A 12,160-nucleotide genomic window follows, 5' to 3' on the forward strand; every position below is an offset into this window, starting at 1 on the left:
AGTGACGCGTGCACGTGGAGTGGTGAGATGGGAGCGACGCATACGCGTGTGTGACGCATACGCGTGATGGCTTATTCAGAGAAGCAACGCGTATGCGTGGGTTGACACGTACGCGTCGGTGAACTTGTGCCTAAGGCACAAAATTGGCAAAAAGTAGGCACAACTCTTTGGTTTTTGTATGGAGGTGAAAATTTTGGATCCACGCGTACGCGTGGGTGACTGATAAACCCCATTCGTAGGGTTTATCTTGTGTTGAATTTAGAGGATTTTGTCAACTTTTCTCCCATGTATCCAATGAAATAGCATGGTTTTATAAATTCTCCTTTAATTGTGCTTAAGAGTGAAAACATGCTTTTTAGGTCTTAAAATAGCTAAATTTAATTCACCTTGATTCCATTAGATGTCTTGATATGTTTGTTAAGTGATTTCAGGTTTAGGAGGCAAAGATTGTATCAAAGGAATGAAGGAAAAGCATGTAGAAATGGAGAACTCATGAAGAGATGAAGGAATCGCAAAGTTGTCAAGCCTGACCTCTTCGCACTTAATCAATTATAACTTGAGCTACAGAGATCCAAATGAGGCGGTTCTAGTTGCGTTGAAAAGCTAACATCCAGGGCTTCAAAATGATATAAAATTTGTCATATTTTCATCGTGTTTAAGGGCACGCACGCGCACTGTATGCGTACGCACCGATGTTACACATGATTCACTAAAGTGCAACTCGTGGCCAGCAATTTCTAGTGCATTTTGGGCCCAATCCAACTCATTTCTGATGCTATTTAACCCAAGGATTAAAGAGGGATGAGACACCTAGTTATTATTAGTTTAGTTTAGATTAGTTTTGGAGGGAAAGTTAGTTTCTAGAGAGAGAAGCTCTCACTTCTCTCTAGAATTAGGATTAGGTTAGATCTAGATTAGGATTTCTTAGATCTAGGTTAATTTCATACTTTGATTTACTTTTCCCTTGCAATTTCTTATTCTTCTACCTTTCCTCTCTCTAATTTAGCATTTAGTTCTTGTAATTCTCTACTTTTATGTTGATGCACTTTTGCTTCCTCTATTTTCTCTTAATGCAATTTATGATTCATGTTCCTCTATTGTTCATTTGATTTATTGTTGTTTAATTCCTTGCAATTGAGTAGTGTAGATTTAATTTCCTTGCAATTTTACTATGCTTTCCTTTTATACCTTCCAAGTGTTTGATGAAATGCTTGGAAGGATGTTAGAGTATAATTTTATGCTCTTGGCTTGGGAAGGTAACTTAGGAACTCTTGAGTTACTAATGTCCAAGTAATTGATGATTGGGAGCCATTAACTCTATGTCTCACTAATTGAATTGGTGGAGAGGTAGGACTTATGGACTTAGATTGATATAGCTCACTTGACTTTCTTTTACTACTAGTTAGAGGATGACTTAGTGGGATTGATCCTTGCCAATTCTCATGTTGTGGTTAGTGATAGGGATAGAGATCCTTGACCACCAAACCTTGCCAAGACCTTTGTAGCTATTAGTTTACTTCCTTGCCATTTATATTTCTTGTCTATTATCTCAAAAACCCCAAAACATACCTTATAACCAATAACAAGACACTTTATCGCAATTCCTAGGGAGAACGACTCGAGGTTCCAATACTTAGATTTATAAATTTAGGGATTTGCTTTAGTGACAAACAATCTTTTGTATGATAGGATTATTGTTTGGTTTAGAAACTATACTTTACAACGAGAGTTCATTAGAGAAATTCTAAACCGTCAAAATTTTCAATCATCAAAATGGTGCCGTTGCCAGAGAATTGTAATGGTGTTAGGTTATTGGTTATTGTATATATGTGAATATTGTGAATAACTTGATTTTTGGATTGCTTGTTAGTTTTTGCTAGTTTTAGGACTTTGTTTCATTATTTCTTATTAGCTTTTGTTTCTAATTTTCTCTTTCCATTATGAATTCTCACTTTGGCTATGAGTTTGGTTCTAACTATGTTGTAGGAAATGAGAGCTTCAATGAGGATGTGTATCAAGGATGGGACAATCAAAGGTGGGAGGAGCTATATGCATATGATCAATCTTCATGGCAACAACCTCCACCAATACACTATGAACAAGAGTCATTCTATGATACATATCAATCCAATAGCTATGGTGAATCTCCTTGTGACTTTCAAGAACCACCACCATATGTCTATGAGCCATATCCTCAACATAACCCTCAACCATACTCACAAGCCCCTTCTTACCAACCACCTTCATAGGACCCTAATCCATATCCACCATTCCAACAACCATATGAGCCATATGAGCCACCACCATCCATTCATCAAAATGGAGCCCCTCCATATTATTACCAAAATGAACCACCTCCAATGTATGAAAATTTTTAACCACAAGATGAACTCTACTTCCCACCACAACCTCCCATGGAAGAATACTCATGTCCATCGATCCAAGAGCCGTATGATCCTAATCATATTATCCAAGAGGAACAAGAGTCAAGGGATCATCTCAAGAAAATATTGGATCAACTTCAAGTGACCATGGAGCGTGTTGTGCAACAAGTGAAAAGAGTGGAAATTATTGAACCACCACAACTCTACCAAGAGGAACCACCTTCCTACTATGAACCGTTCTCCCAAATTGATGAACCCTTCCATCCACCCCAACCTCCAATGGATGACATCCTTGATGTTCTTGTTCAAGGAGAAGAGGAGATGAAAAAGGATGTGCAACAATTCACGGCCGCCTTGGACGAGGTGGTAAATCGGTTAGCATCCCAATGCTTGAACACTCAAGGAACTCCCATGGCTACATGTGGAGAAAAAAATGAAGAGCATAATATGAAGGAGAGATTGGTGGAGAATGAGGAAAGTTGCTTTGTATTGGAACAATTGGAGGAAGCTACAATTGTTGAGGAAAAGGAAGAAGTGGTTGAAGACTTAGGAGATACGGAACTACCTTGTGAATCTAGAATTGATGAAAACCCCTCCAACAAGATTAAAGTTGATTTTGAGGAGGAATGTGCACAACCTCTAAGGCATATTCCATATGAGGAATTGGACGGGATAGAGCAAGAATTGAGTTCCCTTGGTGATGAAGATCAAGCATCAAGTCTTAGTGGTGAAGAATCCTTTGAGCATGAAGAACCTTCTCCCGATAAGATGGAAAGTAATGTGGAGGTAAATTTCTCTCACCCTCCCATTTATGATTTGAGTAAGGGAAAAGGCTTAGATAAAACTATTGAACAAAGGATTGAGATTAAGAGATCTTGTGAGGAGGTGGAGATCCTTAGAAAAAGGAGGATGGAAATTGAATACGCTTTGTCAAGATCCTTGGACGCTTCTTTGCCTAGGTTGCCATCTACACCTTCATTTGAGTGGGTGAATTCATTTCTATTAGCTTTATTATCCCACTTGAATATGGTTTGATTGAAACGGATGGCCAACTTAGGGAACTTTGTGGGATGAAGCGTAAGCGAAAAGGGTTTTGTGGTTGGCATTGCAAATCAAGGCTCATTATGGTTGATGCATCAAACATGAGATATAAAGGTTGGAGTAGTGCTCAACTAGATGGGTGTAGGAGGATTGTTGGTCACTTTATTGAGAATTCACCTTACTTGCCACCCAGATGGACTAATGATGATCAATTCAAGGACGGGCGTGAAAATAAAGTATGGGATCCCGGATCGCACAAGGAGAATCAATTTTGGGAGCCCCAAGCTTGTGAAGAACTCCATCAACACTTGGTGCAAAAAATAAGGAATCTTGGGGCACAATGGAGAACCAAGCATTGGTGGGAGTTCCAAGAAGAATTTAAGCACAAGCCACCTTGAGAGGAGCTCCCCACAAGTCCAACTTAAGGACAAGAAACAAAAGTGCTAGGTGGGAGACACCCCACCATGGTAATCCTTTTCATTTTTTCTTTTGTAAATATTAGTAGAATTAGTTTAATTTCATGTTTAGATTAGTTTGTTGAGTTTATTTGGTAGTTTTCTATGTTAAATAAGGTTTTATGGTGTTTTGGTAGCTGTTTGGAGGCTTGGAATGCTTGGTTTGATGCAAGAACTTGGAAAAATCTTGAAAAACAGATCACCAACGCACGCGCGCGCGCACTTGGCGTGTACGCGTGACCCAAGCATTTTCGACCATCCACGCGCACGCGTACATGGCGCGTACGCGTGGATGCAAAAATTTCATCCCCAGCCAAAAACTCGAGAGTTAGGCCTGCACTGTGCGAAAATTGGGCCTAAGGCACAAACCAACCCGCACGTGCGCACACCTGGCGCGTACGCGTCCTTGATTCTAATTGCGCAATGCACGCGTACGCACATTGTACGCGCACGCGTCAATAGCGCCACCTGCCCTCCTGGTACATTTTCCAGAGAGTTGGGCCAACCTTGGACTGACGCTGTGTCCCGCACCTAATCCCACCCACACGTGCGCGCACCTGGCGCGTACGCGTCCTTCTGCCAAACTTCGCATCGGCGCGTAAGCGTGCATGACGCGTCCGCGTCGGTAAAAAAAGAGGTTTTTTTTCTCCTCTTCCATTTTCTTTTGTTTATTGCGTTTGCATACTTTTATTCTTTGCATTTCAATTTTGCTTTTATCGCCTGTTTTCATATTTTTTCCTAAGTTTCTCATTTTAATAATGATGTTGAACTTTCCTACTCAATTGTTGAGACTCTCTTGCATTGTTTTGGTGCTTCGTGACTTATTTAACATTAATGGTCATATTTGTTCCACACACAAGATTAGTGCTTTAGTCCTTCCTCATTCATTATTCTTTGTTTTTGTACTTCATTATCATTGAGTTAGGATGGGACCTAATGCTTTCATGCTTATTACTAATCTTGTTTGTGTCAATTTTTATTTGATCTTGATGCTCAATATGCTCTTCATGCTTTGACTTTACTCTTGCATCAAGTATTAATTGATATGTCCTTTGCTTATATTGCTTTCTCACTCACATGTTGTAGCTACTATGTAGTAGAGAACTTTACTCTTATTTGGCATTAGCCCCCGCCTATGATCTCTTTGCTTTGATATCTTTGTCATAGGCTTAATTTTTCTTTCCTTTTCTTTCCTTATAGGTTGGCCACCAAAACAAGGTGAAAGGAAAAGCTTTTAAATAGGGCAAACAACAAGTCATCCGCACAACCTTTTGAAGGAGCTCATCAATTGTAGCAGCCCGTCCATCTTGCTCTTCTTTGCATGCACCAAGGACGGTGCAATCTTCAAGTGTGGGGAGGTCGTCCGACCGATCTCCATGGGTAACAATTTCCTTTTTCAACACCAATGTTAAATATTTGTTGCATTGCATGATAGGTTGCATGCTAGTTAGAATTTATACATATTTTTACCACTTCTTTCTTATTAGGACTACTTGGTTAGGGTGATGATTCCTTTTCCAAGAAACTGTTTTAGGGTAACCTACCAATGTGAAAAAATTTTTTGTTGAACTTGCTTGAAAGAATTTATTTTGGAACATGGTTTTTGAGCTAAGAACACAAGCTTGTGAGTTTTGAGCCTAATGGTGTGGTTACATCTTATAACCACTTATTTTTCTTCTTGTGTGCATTGTTCTCTCTCTATGATTGTGATCTTTGATTTGTTTAATTCTTTATGTCCAATTATTCCTTGTATTCATGTATTTATATGATTGAGGCATTATTTCATTAGCCCACTTACCCAAATAGCCTTACCTCTTATCATCCATTGTTAGCCAATTTGAGCTTACGATTAACCCACTTGTTCATAATTTTAGCACATTACAAGCCTTAAAGCGAAAAATAATAAATGTCCTTTATCTGGATCTTTGATTAGCTTAGGCTAGTGAGTGTGAGTATCATTCAAGTGTGGGAAAACTTGGGACATTGGTTGGGAAAAAGTGTGTGTTGTATTGTTGTTGAAAATATTCGGATGGGTACATGTTCATGTGTTAATTAAATGCAAAACCATATGCATTGATACTTTTGTATATACTTTATTGCAAAAAAAAATGAGAAAAAAAAGAAACAAAAATATATATGCAGATATCAAAAGAAAAAGAAAAAAATAGAAAAATAAAGAAAAAAGAAAAAGAAATAAAAAAAGGGACAAAATGCCCCAAGTGAAGCTCAATAATAATCAATGCATATGTGTTGTGATCAAGGAAAAAAATGCATGAGTATGTGAAAAAGTGAAGAATGGGTAGTTAGGTTTGTTTAGAATTGTATAGGTTGCTATATAGGTTAGGTGGGAAGTTTAAGGTGATCAAAGATTCAAAATTCAAGTCCACTTGACCAAATATGCATCCTTACCTTGACCCTAGCCCTATTACAACCTATGAAAAGTCCTCATTATAGTTGTATGCATGCATGAAATAAATGTTGATTGTTAGATGAAAAACAAATCTTGGAAAGCATGATTAGAAGAGAATTGAGTGGATCGACCCTATACACTTGAGCGAATAGAGTGCAAACACTTCCGGTGAGGGTTCGATGCTCAATTCCTTGTTCCCGGCTTTCATGAGCTTTTTTCTTGCAAGTCTACTTGAACTTCATCTTGATATTTGAATTGGTAGGATTCATGAATCGTTATATGATCTTGGCCCTACTTATGCATGTATGTCTTGGAGATTGATTTACTTTTAACCAAGTAGGTAGAATTATTTTGCATTTAGTTGCATTCATTTAGATAGTTTGCATTTAGATAGTTTAGTTGCATTGAATAAATGTCTATACCCCTTCTCTTATCCTTCTTGGTTTAGCATGAGGACATGCTATTGTTTAAGTGTGGGGAGGTTGATAAACCCCATTTGTAGGGTTTATCTTGTGTTGAATTTAGAGGGTTTTGTCAACTTTTCTCCCATGTATCCAATGAAATAGCATGGTTTTATAAATTCTCCTTTAATTGTGCTTAAGAGTGAAAACATGCTTTTTAGGTCTTAAAATAGCTAAATTTAATTCACCTTGATTCCATTAGATGCCATGATATGTTTGTTAAGTGATTTCAGGTTTAGGAGGTAAAGATTGGATCAAAAGAATGAAGGAAAAGCATGCAGAAATGGAGAACTCATGAAGGGATGAAGGAATCGCAAAGCTGTCAAGCCTGACCTCTTCGCACTTAATCAATCATAACTTCAGCTACAGAGATCCAAATGAGGCGATTTCAATTGAGTTGGAAATATAACATCTGGGGCTTCAAAATAATATAAAATTTGTCATAGTTGCATCACGTTTAGGGGCGCGCATGCGCACTGTATGCGTACGCACCGATGTTGCACGTGACTCACTAAAGTGCAACTCGTGGCCAGCGATTTCTGGTGCATTTTGGGCCCAATCCAACTCATTTCTGATGCTATTTAACCCAAAGATTGAAGAGGGATGAGACACCTAGTCATTATTAGTTTAGTTTAGATTAGTTTTGGAGGAAAAGTTAGTTTCTAGACAGAGAAGCTCTCACTTCTCTCTAGAATTAGGATTAGGTTAGATCTAGATTAGGATTTCTTAGATCTAGGTTAATTTCATGCTTTGATTTACTTTTCCCTTGCAATTTCTTCTTCTTCTACCTTTCCTCTCTCTAGTTTAGCATTTAGTTCTTGTAATTCTCTACTTTTATGTTGATGCACTTTTGTTTCCTCTATTTTCTCTTAATGCAATTTATGATTCATATTCCTCTATTGTTCATTTGATTTGTTGTTGTTTAATTATTTGCAATTGAGTAGTGTAGATTTAATTTTCTTGCAATTTTACTATTCTTTCCTTTTATGCCTTCCAAGTGTTTGATGAAATGCTTGGAAGGATGTTAGAGTAGAATTTTATGCTCTTGGCTTGGGAAGGTGACTTAGGAACTCTTGAGTTACTAATGTCCAAGTAATTGATGATTGGGAGCCATTAACTCTAGGTCTCACTAATTGAATTGGTGGAGAGCTAGGACTTATGGACTTGGATTGATATAGCTCACTTGACTTTCCTTTACTACTAGTAGAGGATGACTTAGTGGGATTGATCCTTGCCAATTCTCATGTTGTGGTTAGTGATAGGGATAGATATCCTTGACCACCAAACCTTGCCAAGACCTTTGTAGCTATTAGTTTACTTCCTTGCCATTTATATTTCTTGTCTATTATCTCAAAAACCCCAAAACATACCTTATAACCAATAACAAGACACTTTATCGCAATTTCTAGGGAGAACGACCCGAGGTTCCAATACTTCAGTTTATAAATTTAGGAGTTTGTTTTAGTGACAAACAATCTTTTGTATGATAGGATTATTGTTTGGTTTAGAAACTATACTTTACAACGAGAGTTCATTAGAGAAATTCTAAACCGTCAAAAATTCCAATCATCATGACGCGTGCACGTGGATGGTCGAAAAAACTTGGGTCACGCGTACGCGTGAGGCACGCGTACGCGTGGGTTGGTGCTCTGTCTTTCAAAATTTTTTCAAGTTTTTTCACCAAACCAAGCATTCCAAACCTCCAAACAGCTACCAAAATACCATAAAACCTTATTTAACATACCAAACTACCAGCTAAACTCAACAAACCAATCAAAATATAAAATCAAACTAATTTTACCAATATTTACAAAAGAGAAAAATAAAAAGATTTTACCATGGTGGGGTGTCTTCCACCTAGCACTTTTATTTATTGTCCTTAAGTTGGACTTATGGGGAGCTCCTTATCAATGTGGCTTGTGTTTGAAGCTATCCTTGAACATCCACCAATGCTTGAGTCTCCAATAAGCTCCATTCTTCAAATTTAATAGCTCCAAGCTTTGATGGAGTTCTTTACAAACAATGAGCTCCCAAAGTTGATTCTCCTTGTGCGATCCAGGATCCCACACTTTGTTTTGACACCCGTCTTTAAATTGATCATCATTAGTCCATCCGGGTGGTAAGCAAGATGAATTCTCAATGAAGTGCCGAATTCTCCTTCTAGACCCACCTAATTGAGCGTTAGCCAAACCTTTGTATCTCATTCTTGATGTATCAACCAAAATGAGCCTTGATTTGCAACGCCAACCATGAAACATCCTTCTCTTGCGCTTCATCCCACAAAGTTTCCTAAGTTGTCCATTGGTACACGGAATCATGATCTCACACTTTTCACATAACTCCGTGCTGCTGACCAGAAAGTGCACTGGGTCGTCCAAGTAATACCTTACGTGAGTAAGGGTCAATCCCACGGAGATTGTCGACTTGGAGCAAGCTATGGTCATCCTTGTAAATCTCAGTCAGGCGGATTCAAATGGTTATGGGATTTTGATAATAAAATATAATTAAAACAGAAAATAAGATAGAAGTACTTATGTAATTCATTGGTGGGATTTCAGATAAGCGTATGAAGATGCTTTGTTCCTTCTGAACCTCTGCTTTCCTATTGCCTTCATCCAATCATTCATACTCCTTTCCATGGCAAGTTGTATGTTGGGGGATCACCGTTGTCAATGGCTACCATCCGTCCTCTCCGTGAAAATGGTCCAAATGCGCTATCACCGCACGGCTAAATCATCTGTCGGTTCTCACTCATGTTGGAATAGGATCCATTGATCCTTTTGCGTCTGTCACTACGCCCAACACTCGCGAGTTTGAAGCTCGTCACAGTCATTCCATCCCAGATCTTACTCGGAATATCACAGACAAGGTTTAGACTTTTCGGATCTCAAGAATGCTGCCAATTGATTCTAGCTTATACCACGAAGACTCTGATCTCACAGAATGGAGGGCTCTGTTGTCAGGAGAGGCAACCATGCGTCGTGAACCAGGAGGCTAAGAGATACACACTCAAGCTATTGCAGATAGAACTGAGGTGGTTGTCAGGCACGCGTTCATAGGTGAGAATGATGATGAGTGTCACGGATCATCACATTCATCAGGTTGAAGTGCGAGTGAATATCTTAGAACAAGAATAAGCTTGAATTGAATGGAAAACAGTAATAATTGCATTAACTCATGAGGAACAGCAGAGCTCCACACCTTAATCTATGGGGTGTAGAAATTCCACCGTTGAAAATACATAAGTGAAAATAGGGTAGACATGGCCGAGTGGCCAGCCTCCCATGGAGGTCTCAGAACGTAAATTTACATAATATGATCTAGAGATGAAAATACAATAGTAAAAGGTCCTATTTATAATGAACTAGTAACCTAGGGTTTACAGAAATGAGTAAATGATGCAGAAATCCACTTCCGGGGTCCACTTGGTGTGTGCCTGGGCTGAGCATTGAAGCTTTTTCGTGCTTGGGCTGTTCCTGGAGTTAAATGCCACCTTTTGTGCCAGTTTGGGCATTTAACTCCAATTCTGGTGCCAGTTTGGGCGTTTTACGCCAGAAATTTTAGGCTCACTTTGAACGCCAGTTTGGGCCATCAAATCTTGGACAAAGTATGGACTATTATATATTGCTGGAAAGCCCAGGACGTCTAATTTCCAACGAAATTAATAAAGCGCCAATTGGGCTTCGGTAGCTCCAGAAAATCCACTTTGAGTGCAGGGAGGTCAGAATCCAACAGCATCTGCAGTCCTTTTTCAGCCTCTGAATCAGATTTTTGCTTAGGTCCCTCAATTTCAGCCAGAAAATACCTTAAATCACAGAAAAATACACAAACTCATAGTAAAGTCCAGAAATGTGATTTTTATTTTAAAAAATAATAAAAATTAACTAATTCATATTAAAAACTACCTAAAAATAATGCCAAAAAGCGTATAAATTATTTGCTCATCACAACACCAAACTTAAATTGTTGCTTGTCTCCAAGCAACTAAAAACAAAATAGGATAAAAAGAAGAGAATATACAATAAATTCCGAAAACATCTATGAAGATCAGTATTAATTAGATGAGCGGGGCTATTAGCTTTTTGCTTCTGAACAGTTTTGGCATCTCACTTTATCCTTTGAAATTCAGAATGATTGGCATCTATAAGAACTCAGAATTCAGATAGTGTTATTGATTCTCCTAGTTTAGTATGTTGATTCTTGAACACAGTTACTTTATGAGTCTTGGCCGTGACCCTAAGTATTTTGTTTTCCAGTATTACCACCAGATACATAAATGCCACAGACACATAACTGGGTGAACCTTTTCAGATTGTGACTCAGCTTTGTTAGAGTCCCCAATTAGAGGTGTCCAGAGCTCTTAAGCTCACTCTTTTTGCTTTGAACCACGACTTTAACCGCTCAGTCTCAAGCTTTTCACTTGACACCTTCACGCCACAAGCACATGGTTAGGGACAGCTTGGTTTAGCCGCTTAGGCCAGGATTTTATTCCTTTGGGCCCTCCTATCCAGTAATGCTCAAAGCCTTGGATCTTTTTTATTTTACCCTTGCCTTTTGGTTTAAAGGGTTATTGGCTTTTTCTGGTTGCTTTTTCTTTTTCTTTCTTTTTCTTTCTTTTTCTTTTATTTTTCTTTTTTTTTTTGCCATTTTTTTCGCAAGCTTTTCACTGCTTTTTCTTGCTTCAAGAATCAATTTTATGATTTTGCAGATTATCAATAACATTTCTCTTTTTTTATTATTCTTTCAAGAGCCAATAATTTTAACATTCATAAACAAAAAATTCAAAAATATACACTATTCAAGCATTCATTCAGAAAACAAAAAGTATTGCCACCACATCAAAATAATTAAACTATTTTAAAATTCGAAATTCATGTACTTCTTTTTCTTTTTCAGAAAACATTTTTCATTTAAGGAGGGTGAAGGATTCATAGGACATTCATAGCTTTAAGGCATAGACACTAAACACTAATGATCATGTAATGAAGACACGAACATAATTAAAACATGAAGCATAGGGAACGAAAAATAGAAAATAAAGAACAAGGAAATTAAAGAACGAGTCCACCTTAGTGATGGCGGCTAGTTCTTCCTCTTGAAGATCTTATGGAGTGCTTGAGCTCCTCTATGTCTCTACCTTGCCTTTGTTGCTCCTCCCTCATGGCTTTTTGGTCTTCTCTAATTTCATGGAGGAGGATGAAATGCTTTTGGTGCTCCACCCTTAGTTGTCCCATGTTGGAACTTAACTCTCTTAGGGAGGTGTTAATTTGCTCCCAATAGTTTTGTGGAGGAAAGTGCATCTCTTGAGGCATCTCAGGAATTTCATGATGAGGAATTTCCTCATGCTCTTGTTGAGGTCCATGAGTGGGCTCTCTTGTTTGCTCCATCATTTTTTTAGTGATGGGCTTG

This window comes from Arachis ipaensis, chromosome B10 (assembly GCF_000816755.2).
Source record: "Arachis ipaensis cultivar K30076 chromosome B10, Araip1.1, whole genome shotgun sequence".
Taxonomy (NCBI): domain Eukaryota; kingdom Viridiplantae; phylum Streptophyta; class Magnoliopsida; order Fabales; family Fabaceae; genus Arachis; species Arachis ipaensis.